Raw genomic sequence first — 9,385 nt, 5'->3', positions numbered from 1 at the left:
TTAAGAGCCATCCAGGCCTTAATGTCCTCTAAACATTCAAGTAGTAAAGTGGCAGAGAAGCCATTCTTATTGAGCAGAACAATAGATCTGACAGTCATCAATATAGCAGTGAAACGAAATGCCATGTCTTCTAAGGATGGAGCCCAGGGGCAACAAATACAAAGAAAAGAGGATAGGGCCTTGTGGAACCCCACAAGACAGAGGAGCAGAAGAGGACTTGAAGTATCCCAATTGGACAGAAAAGGTTTTATCTTTTAAGTAAGACCTGAACAAATTTATACCGACACACTAAGCGAGAGATTAAAATATCTTGGTCCACTGTGTCAAACGCAACAGTTAAATCAAGTAATAGAAGGAACACACAGTCACCAGAATCAGAGGGTTGAAAAATATAATTCACCATATGCAAAAGAGCAGACTCTGTACTGTGTTTCATTCTAAAACCAGGTTTCTTGATAAAAGGTTAACTATGGCATGTTTAAAATTTTTGGGGGCCACCCCAGAGGATAGGCTGTGAGAACAGATGCATCATGCATCATGCATCACCTAGTGCATCAAAGTGTTCAAATGACCAACAATCTCCTTAACCTAAGACATGGTGACAGGCTCAAACTGATAAAAGACAGCATAAAGGAGGGACTGTTTATTAAAAGGCCACCAGTGAGGTTTGGGCCCTTGCCATAGAGACTTTATTAATAAAAATGTTTAGAAAGTTTTCACAAGATTCATTAGAGGACTCAAAGTAGACAGTTTAAAGAGCATTAAGACATTTGTTTATCGAGTGAAACAGCACACGGGGTTTGTGGTGTTTCCTTTTAGCTTCTTTTACTGGACTGGTAAAGATGCCAACAGTCTCTCAACATTTAAAACAACACTTGTAGTTTATCCCTTTTCTTTAATGGAAAAACCCTCCAGCAGAACCAGGCTCAGGGTGGGTGGCCATCTGCCTTGTCCAGTTGAGGTGAGTGGAAAGTGAAGAGCGAAATGAAAAAGAGCAACAAAAGCTACAACAAAACATCGGGTAGGTTGATAGGACTATGCATAACTATAACTAACTATAAGCTGTATAAAAGACAAAGGTTTTAAGCCTAGAATTAAAAGTAGAGAGGGTGTCTGCTTCCCTAATTTGAACTGGGAGCTGGTTCCACAGGAGAGGAGGTTGATAGCTAAAGGCTCTACCTCCCACAAGTAGCCCTGCATTCTGAGATCGAAGTGGTCTACTGGGATGATATGGTACTATGAGGTCTTTTATATATGATGGAGCCTGACCATTAAGAGCTTTATATGTAACGAGCAGGGTTTTAAATTATATTTTACATTTTATGGGAAGCCAATGGAGAGAAGCTAGTGAAGGTAAAATATGATCTCTGTGGCTAATTCCAGTCAGCACTCTTGCTTCAGCATTTTTGATTAATTGTAGGCTCCTGAGGGAGTTACTGGGGCATCCTGAAAGTAGGGAATTACAGTAGTCCAACCTGGAAGTAACAAATGCATGGACCAGTTTTTCGGCATCACTTTGAGACAGGATGCTCCTTATTTTGGTAATGTTCCGTAGGTGGAAGAAGGCTGTTCTAGAGATTTGTTTTATATGTGAGGTAAAAAACAAATCCTGGTCAAAAATAACTCCAAGGTTCCTTGCATTAATACTGGAGGCCAGACATATGCCATCTAGAGTAACAATAAAGTAAAAACTATTGGTCCTAACACAGAGCGGAACTGTGGAACTCCATAGCTAACCTTTGTGTGCATGGTGGATTCATCATTAACATCATTAAAATCTATCAGATGGATAAGATTTAAAGTGCAGTTCCTTTAATCCCAATTTCATGTTCCACTCTCTGTAATAAAATGTTGTAATCAATTACATTGAATGCGGCAATAGGATCTAACAAAACAAGTACAGAGATTAGCTCATTATATGATGCCAAGAGAAGATCGTTGGTGACTTTTACACAAGAGGAATTTGTGACTCTTTTGGCTGTAAAGTTCATATAAGTCAACCACTATGCTATGGCTATGATGGCTATGATGAACTATAAATCCTGACTAAACCTCTTCATACAAATTATCCCAATACAGGTGGTTGCATAGTTGTTTTGCAACTACTTTTTCAAGGATTTTAGAAATAAATGGGAGATTAGATATTGGTCTGTAATTGTAAAACACCTAGATCAAGACAGGGTTTTTTAAGTAGTGATTTAATTACATTTACATTTTAGATTTAGCAGACATTTTCATCCAAAGCGACTTACACGTGAGGCAAAAGGCAAAAAGAAAAACATCAAAGCAAAGTCCTGTCAGAAAAGCCTTTACACTTCACGAGATGGAAGTGCAAGACAGAACAGAAAGAAAGGATTTGTGTTTTTTTTTCCAATAGATTTAAGTGCACAGGAAGATGTGGAAGAGTTCTGTTTTCAGCATTTTTTTTGTATATTGGGAGCGAGTTTGCTGAGTGTGCAGAATTTGATAGCTCGTTCCACCATCTTTGAAGCACTGCACTGAAGAGTTTTACTTGGTTTCTTCTTAGTAGTGCTGGGACCACCAGACGTCGTTCGTTGGCAGACCGCAGCGGACGGGACGGATTGTAGACCTGAATGAGGGAGTTGAGGTTAGCAGGAGCTGTTGAGGTGATCAGAGACAGAGCTTTGAACCTGATGTGAGCAGCTACAGCTACCTCATAGGCCTGTGGTACATAGCCTGTTTCTAAAGATACATTAATGACATCTAATACGAAAATATCTATTAAGGGAAAAGCTTTCTTGAGCAGTCCCTTCCATGCCAGTTGTTGCCTGTTTTAAGTTGTGTGTTTGCAAACTGTATCATAGAGGTCGCCTCTTCTGGTTTACTGCCTTCTTTTTCAGAGGGGCAACACTATGAAGTATTCTACGTAGTGTGGCTGCAGAATTGTCAACAAGATAATCAGCTTGTGCAAGAGTAACATTAAGGTGGCTACTAAGAAGAAAGTTGTGAGGAAGTATTAAATTATTTGTTCAATGTCATACATAAGGACTAAGGTATGACTAAAAAAGTGAGTGGGTTTATTTACATTTTGGGAAAAACCGATTGAATCTAAAAATGAATTAAATGCAGTGTTGAGGCAGTTACTTTCAGCATCTACAAGAATGTTGTTGTCACCCACTATGATGACTTTTTCTGTACTAAGCATTGAATCAGACATAAAATCAGAAAATTCAATCAAAACTCTTAATAAGGGACTGAAGGACGGTACACAATAACAAATAACAGTGGTTTTTGAGTACGCTAGAGAGTACGCCTCTCAAAATGAGTTATAACTATGTTTAGGTCTAGGGTTTTTTTGGTAAGCTAGAGTGGAAGATTGCTGCTACTCCTCCACCTCGGCCTGTGCTTCTAGGAACATGATAATTAATATGACTTAGGATGGTTGACTAATTTAGAGTTAAATATTCTTCCTGCTGCAACCAAGTGTCAGTAGGACAAAATAAATCGAATTGATGATCGCTTATTAAGTAATTTACTAATAGAGATTTAGAAGAGAGAGATCTGATATTTAAAAATCCACATAGTTTTGGGGTTTTGTTCTCTAAGAGGAGTAGTCTTAACTTTTATTAGGTTATCATGATTAACTCCTCTTGTGGTCATTTTTGGTTTATGTAATTTAGTTGGACGGGGAAGAGACACAGTCTCTATAGGTGTTTGGGAGTCGTGGGGGAGTCAACTGCTGAGCAACGCTCACCGGGAGCAACGAAGTTGGGGTTCAATGTCTTGCTCAAGGACACTTCAACATGTGACCGGGGATTGAACCAACAACTGCAAAATTGGGGGACAACGGCTCTCCCTTCCTGCGCCACAGTCGCCCATGTCATCATGGCCGCATTTTACCAGAGCTGGTTTCTCAGCGGTTGCGGTTGCTGTTGAAACAGGAACTGACTGGTGCTGAACCTCAGGTATCTTTTTAGCATTAGATCTGTTATGAACAGTCACTCAGCCGGACTGGTTTCCTGGCTGCTTGGGAACTGCGGGGGATCAGCTAACAGAGGCTACGCTAGGTCCACTGGCACCAGTTACTGGGGCCTGACTAGCTGGATTATTTTCCATGGTGTGGAGCTACGCTTCCAATTCCATGAGGAAACCCAAGAGTGTGCAGAAACAGGAAGTGATGCAATACACTTACCGCTCGAGTCCACAGGTGGTCTGACAAGCACAGTAAGTTTGGCTATCAAACAAATAAAACATCCAAGCCCTAGTCCTGACTTTATTCTGTAAAGTCTCTTGATATGACTTTGTTGTGAATTGGCCCTATATAAATTAGGTTGAATTGAAATTTCATCAAAGTTCATCTGGACTCGGGATCGGCTGCTCGTGCGGTAAGCGTATCGCGTCACTTCCTGTTTCTGCACACTCTTGGGTTTCTACCGAAGGATTGTTTACTGATTAATTGTAGCTGTTATTTTTACTTAAATAAGTGATTTCTTCGCACAAGAATTAATACTTAGTCGTAACATACGCTTGTATTACACAAGCACCTGCTTTTGCAAAACATAACCAGCTAAAGTTTACAAATTCCACATTTCACTTATATTAGCTTCGCTAGCTTAGCAGTTAAACATTAGCAATGGCTTCTCTGTCTCCCTCTGTTTCTCCTTCTCTCACTTGCTCGGTGTGTCTTTATGTTCAGTTTTTCCTCTGCCTCCTTTAGTGATAATGGTATATGTAATAAGTGTAAGGTTTTTGCAGCTTTGGAGGCGAGGCTCACGGAATTGGAAGCACGGCTCCGCACCATGGAAAACAACTCAGCTAGTCAGGCCCCGGTAGCTGGTGCGGGCCGACCTAGGGTAGCCCCTGCTAGCTGTCCCCCGGCAGTTCCCGAGCAGCCGGGAAGCCAGTCCGGCTGGGTGACGGTTCGTAAGAGATCTAATGCTAAACAGACGCCCGAGGTTCACCACCAGTCGGTTCACGTTTCTAACCGATTTTCCCCACTCAGCGACACACCCGCTGAGAAACCAACTCTGGTAATTGGCAGCTCCATAGTCAGAAACGTGAAGTTAGAGACTCCAGCGGCCGTAGTCAAATGTCTTCCTGGGGCCAGAGCGGGCGACGTTGAATCATATTTGAAACTCCTGGCTAAGGATAAACGTAAATACAGTAATATTATTATTCACGTGGGAGTTAATGACGCCCGATTACGCAAAGTTCACTAAAATGAACGTTGAATCGGTGTGTAACTTTGCCAAAACAATGTCGGACTCCGTAATTTTCTCTGGCCCCCTGCCAAATCTGACCAGTGACGACATGTACACCCGCATGTCGTCATTCAACCGCTGGCTGTCTAGGTGGTGTCCAGCAAACGATGTGGGCTACATAGACAATTGGAAACGTTTTTGGGGAAAACCTAGGCTGATTAGGAGAGATGGCATCCATCCTACTTTAGATGGTGCAGCTTTCTTAACAAGAAATAATGCTGGTTTTATTAGACAACCAAAAGTATGACAATCGAGAGTTGAGCCTAGGATGCAGAGATCCAGTCCTACAGGCCTCTCTGCAGTGTCCTTACAACCGTCACCCCCCCACTACTCCCACATACCTATAGAGACTGTGTCTGTTCCCCAACCTAAATTACATAAAGTAAATATGACAACAAGAGGAGTTAATCATAATAACCTAATAAAAGTTAACACTACTCCTCTTACAGAACAAAACCCCAAAACTATTAAATGTGGATTATTAAATATCAGATCTCTCTCTTCTAAATCTCTGTTAGTAAATGACTTAATAAGTGATCATCAATTCGATTTATTTTGTCTCACTGAAACTTGGTTGCAGCAGGAAGAATATGTCAGTTTAAATGAGTCATATTAATTATCATGTTCCTAGAAGCACAGGCCGAGGTGGAGGAGTTGCAGCAATCTTCCATTGTAGCTTATCAATAAACCCTAGACCTAAACATAGTTATAACTCATTTAAGAGCCTTACTCTTAGCCTTTCACACCCAAACTGGAAAACTCAAAAACCACTATTATTTGTTATCATGTACCGTCCTCCAGTCCCTTATTCAGAGTTTTTGATTGAATTTTCTGATTTTCTATCTGATTTAGTGCTTAGTACAGATAAACTCATTATAGTGGGTGACTTTAACATTCATGTAGATGCTGAAAGTAACTGCCTGAGCACTGTGTTTAATTCATTATTAGATTCAATTGGTTTTTCCCAAAATGTAAATAAACCCACTCACTGTTTTAGTCACACGTTAGACTTTGTCCTTACGTATGGAATTGAAGCGGATAATTTAACCATATTTCCTCACAACTCTCTTCTGTCTGACCATTTTTTAATAACATTTGAATTTACAATAACAGACTATATAGCAGTTAGGGAAAAATTCCACTATAGCAGATACTTCAGTGAAAAAGCTGTCAACAAATTTAAAGAAATTATTTCTTCATCATTTGCTTCACCATATGTTAATACAATGAAAAGTAGTCTCCTTAATGTTACTCCTGCACAAGTAGATTATCTTGTTGACAATTCTGCAGCCTCACTACGTACAATACTCGATAGTGTTGCCCCTCTAAAAAAGAAGGCAGTAAACCAGCAGAGGCGATCTCCATGGTATAGTTCACAAACACGCAACTTAAAACAGGAAACACGAAAGTTGGAAAGGAAGTGGCGTTCCAGAAAGTTAGAAGAATCTCATTTAGCCTGGAAAAATTGTTTAAAAATGTACAAAAAAGCTCTCAGTGATGCCAGAACAGCATATTATTAATCATTAATAGAAGAAAACAAGAACAACCCCCGGTTTCTGTTCAGCACTGTAGCCAGGCTGACTAAGAGCCATAGTTCTGTTGAGCCTACTATTCCCTTAACTTTGAGCAGCAATGACTTCATGACTTTCTTTATGAATAAAATTGTAGCTATTAGAGAAAGAATTCACCAGATCCTCCCCCCAAAAATTACAGATAGATCTTCATGTTCAACAGTGCTAGAGTCATCAATAAGGCCCCAATCCCTGTTAGACTGCTTTTTACCCATAGATCTCTCTGAGCTAACTTCAATTATTACCTCATCTAAACCAACAACCTGTCTGCTAGACCCTATTCCAACTAAGCTGCTCAAGGAAACTTTACCCTTAATAGATACATTCATATTAGATATCATAAATCTATCTTTAGAAACAGGCTATGTACCACAGGCCTATAAGGTAGCTGTAATTAAACCATTACTTAAAAAACCCTGTCTTGACCCAGGTGTTTTAGCCAATTACAGACCAATATCTAATCTCCCCTTTATTTCTAAAATAATTAAAAAAGTAGTCGCAAAACAATTATGTGATCACCTCCATAGGAATAATTTTTATGAAGACTTTCAGTCAGGATTTAGAGTTCATCATAGTACAGAAACAGCACTGGTAAAAGTCACCAACGATCTTCTCATGGCCTCAGATACTGGACTCCTCTCTATACTTGTTCTGTTAGATCTTAGTGCTGCATTTGATACCATTGATCATAACATTTTATTACAGAGACTGGAACATGAAATTGGAATTACAGGAACTGGACTAGGTTGGTTTAAATCTTATCTATCTGATAGATTTTAATTTGTTCATGTTAATGATGAATCCTCCATGCACACAAAAGTTAGCTATGGAGTTCCACAAGGCTCTGTGTTAGGACCAATACTTTTTACTTTATATATGTCTCCTTTAGGCAACATTATTAGAAAACACTCCATAAATTTCCACTGTTATGCTGATGATACCCAGCTATATTTATCTATGGAACCAGATGAAAATAATCAGTTAATAAATCTTCAAGCCTACAAGACATAAAGGCCTGGATGTCCCACAATTTTTTACTTTTAAACTCAGACAAAACTGAAGTCATAGTATTTGGGCCCAAAAATCTCAGAGATATGATGTCCAACCATATTGTTATACGAGATGGCATAAGTCTGGCCTCCAGTACTACTGCAAGGAACCTTGGAGTTATGTTTGATCAGGATCTGTCCTTTAACTCACATATAAAACAAATCTCTAGAACAGCCTTCTTCCACCTACGGAACATTGCCAAAATTAGGAGCATCCTGTCTCAAAGTGATGCCGAAAAACTGGTCCATGCATTTGTTACCTCTAGGTTGGACTACTGTAATTCCCTACTTTCAGGATGCCCCAGTAACTCCCTAAAGAGCCTGCAATTAATCCAAAATGCTGCAGCAAGAGTGCTGACTGGAACTAGCAAGAGAGATCATATTTCACCTTCACTAGCTTCTCTCCATTGGCTTCCAATTAAATGTAGAATAGAATTTAAAACCCTGCTTCTTACATATAAAGCTCTGAATGGTCAGGCTCCATCATATTTAGAAGACCTCATAGCACCATATCATCCCAGTAGACCACTTCGCTCTCAGAATGCAGGCCTACTTGTGGTTCCCAGAATTTCCAAAGGTAGAATGGGAGGTAGAGCCTTTAGCTATCAAGCTCCTCTCTTGTGGAACCAGCTCCCAGTTCAGATTCGGGAAGCAGACACCCTCTCTACTTTTAAGTCTAGGCTTAAAACCTTCCTTTTTAATAAAGCATATAGTTAGTTATAGTTATGCTGCCATAGGCTTAGACTGCTGGGGGACCCACCCCCCAATGCACTGACCTCCTTTCCTCCTCTTGACCATCTCTCCTCTCCTCTCATCCCGCAATTGTCACCACTGTATGTCATTAAGTCTGTGTGTTCTTTCCCATAGTTGTCTTTGTCCTCCTCTGTCCCCTTCTCTCTGTCCCTTTCTGCAGGTGTCCCCCGGCTTTGAAGCTGTGTGTCTTCCAGCGTGAACCTACTGGTCCTACCAATCTGCCCGATGTTTTGTTGTTACTTTTTGTTGCTCTGTTCTTTTCTCTCTCCCCTTTCCACTCACCCCAACCGGTCGAGGCAGATGGCCGTCCACCCTGAGTCTGGTTCTGCTGGAGGTTTCTTCCGTTAAAGGGAGTTTTTCCTCTCCACTGTTGCCTATGGCTTGCTCCAGGGGGAATTGTTGGGTTCTCTTTATATATCTTTATAATCTTGACTTTATTCTGTAAAGTGCCCTGAGATGACTTTGTTGTGAATTGGCGCTATATAAATAAAGTTGAATTGAATTGAATTGAAAATGAATAAAATAGATCTTCTGACACAGCATTAACTTCACTGTCAAAGCTGAAGAAACAGACAAGAAAAATTAGAAGAGCCCACCAGACTGCTGAGCTAAGCATGCAAGAACAAGCTTTACTTTACAAGTTAGTCTAAACATATGATCTCTCACATTTGATCCAGAGGTTTGGGTAGTGAACAGATGAGCCTGTGAATTTTAGAAGCTGGTTCCTTCAGAATAGGGGTGCTCAATACATCGACCGCGATCTACCGGTCGATTGCAAAGGTAGTGTCGG

General features: G+C 40.3%; 1 pseudogene; it reads left to right on the top strand.

Annotated features, from left to right (window-relative positions):
• The first annotated feature begins 4,612 nt into the window (after nt 1-4,612).
• On the top strand, nt 4,613-5,584 carry LOC137105837 (uncharacterized; annotated as a pseudogene).
• Nucleotides 5,585-9,385: the final 3,801 nt, after the last annotated feature.

The sequence above is a fragment of the Channa argus genome, chromosome 20, assembly GCF_033026475.1.
Source record: "Channa argus isolate prfri chromosome 20, Channa argus male v1.0, whole genome shotgun sequence".
NCBI lineage: Eukaryota > Metazoa > Chordata > Actinopteri > Anabantiformes > Channidae > Channa > Channa argus.
This window is presented reverse-complemented; position numbering and strand designations above follow the sequence as displayed.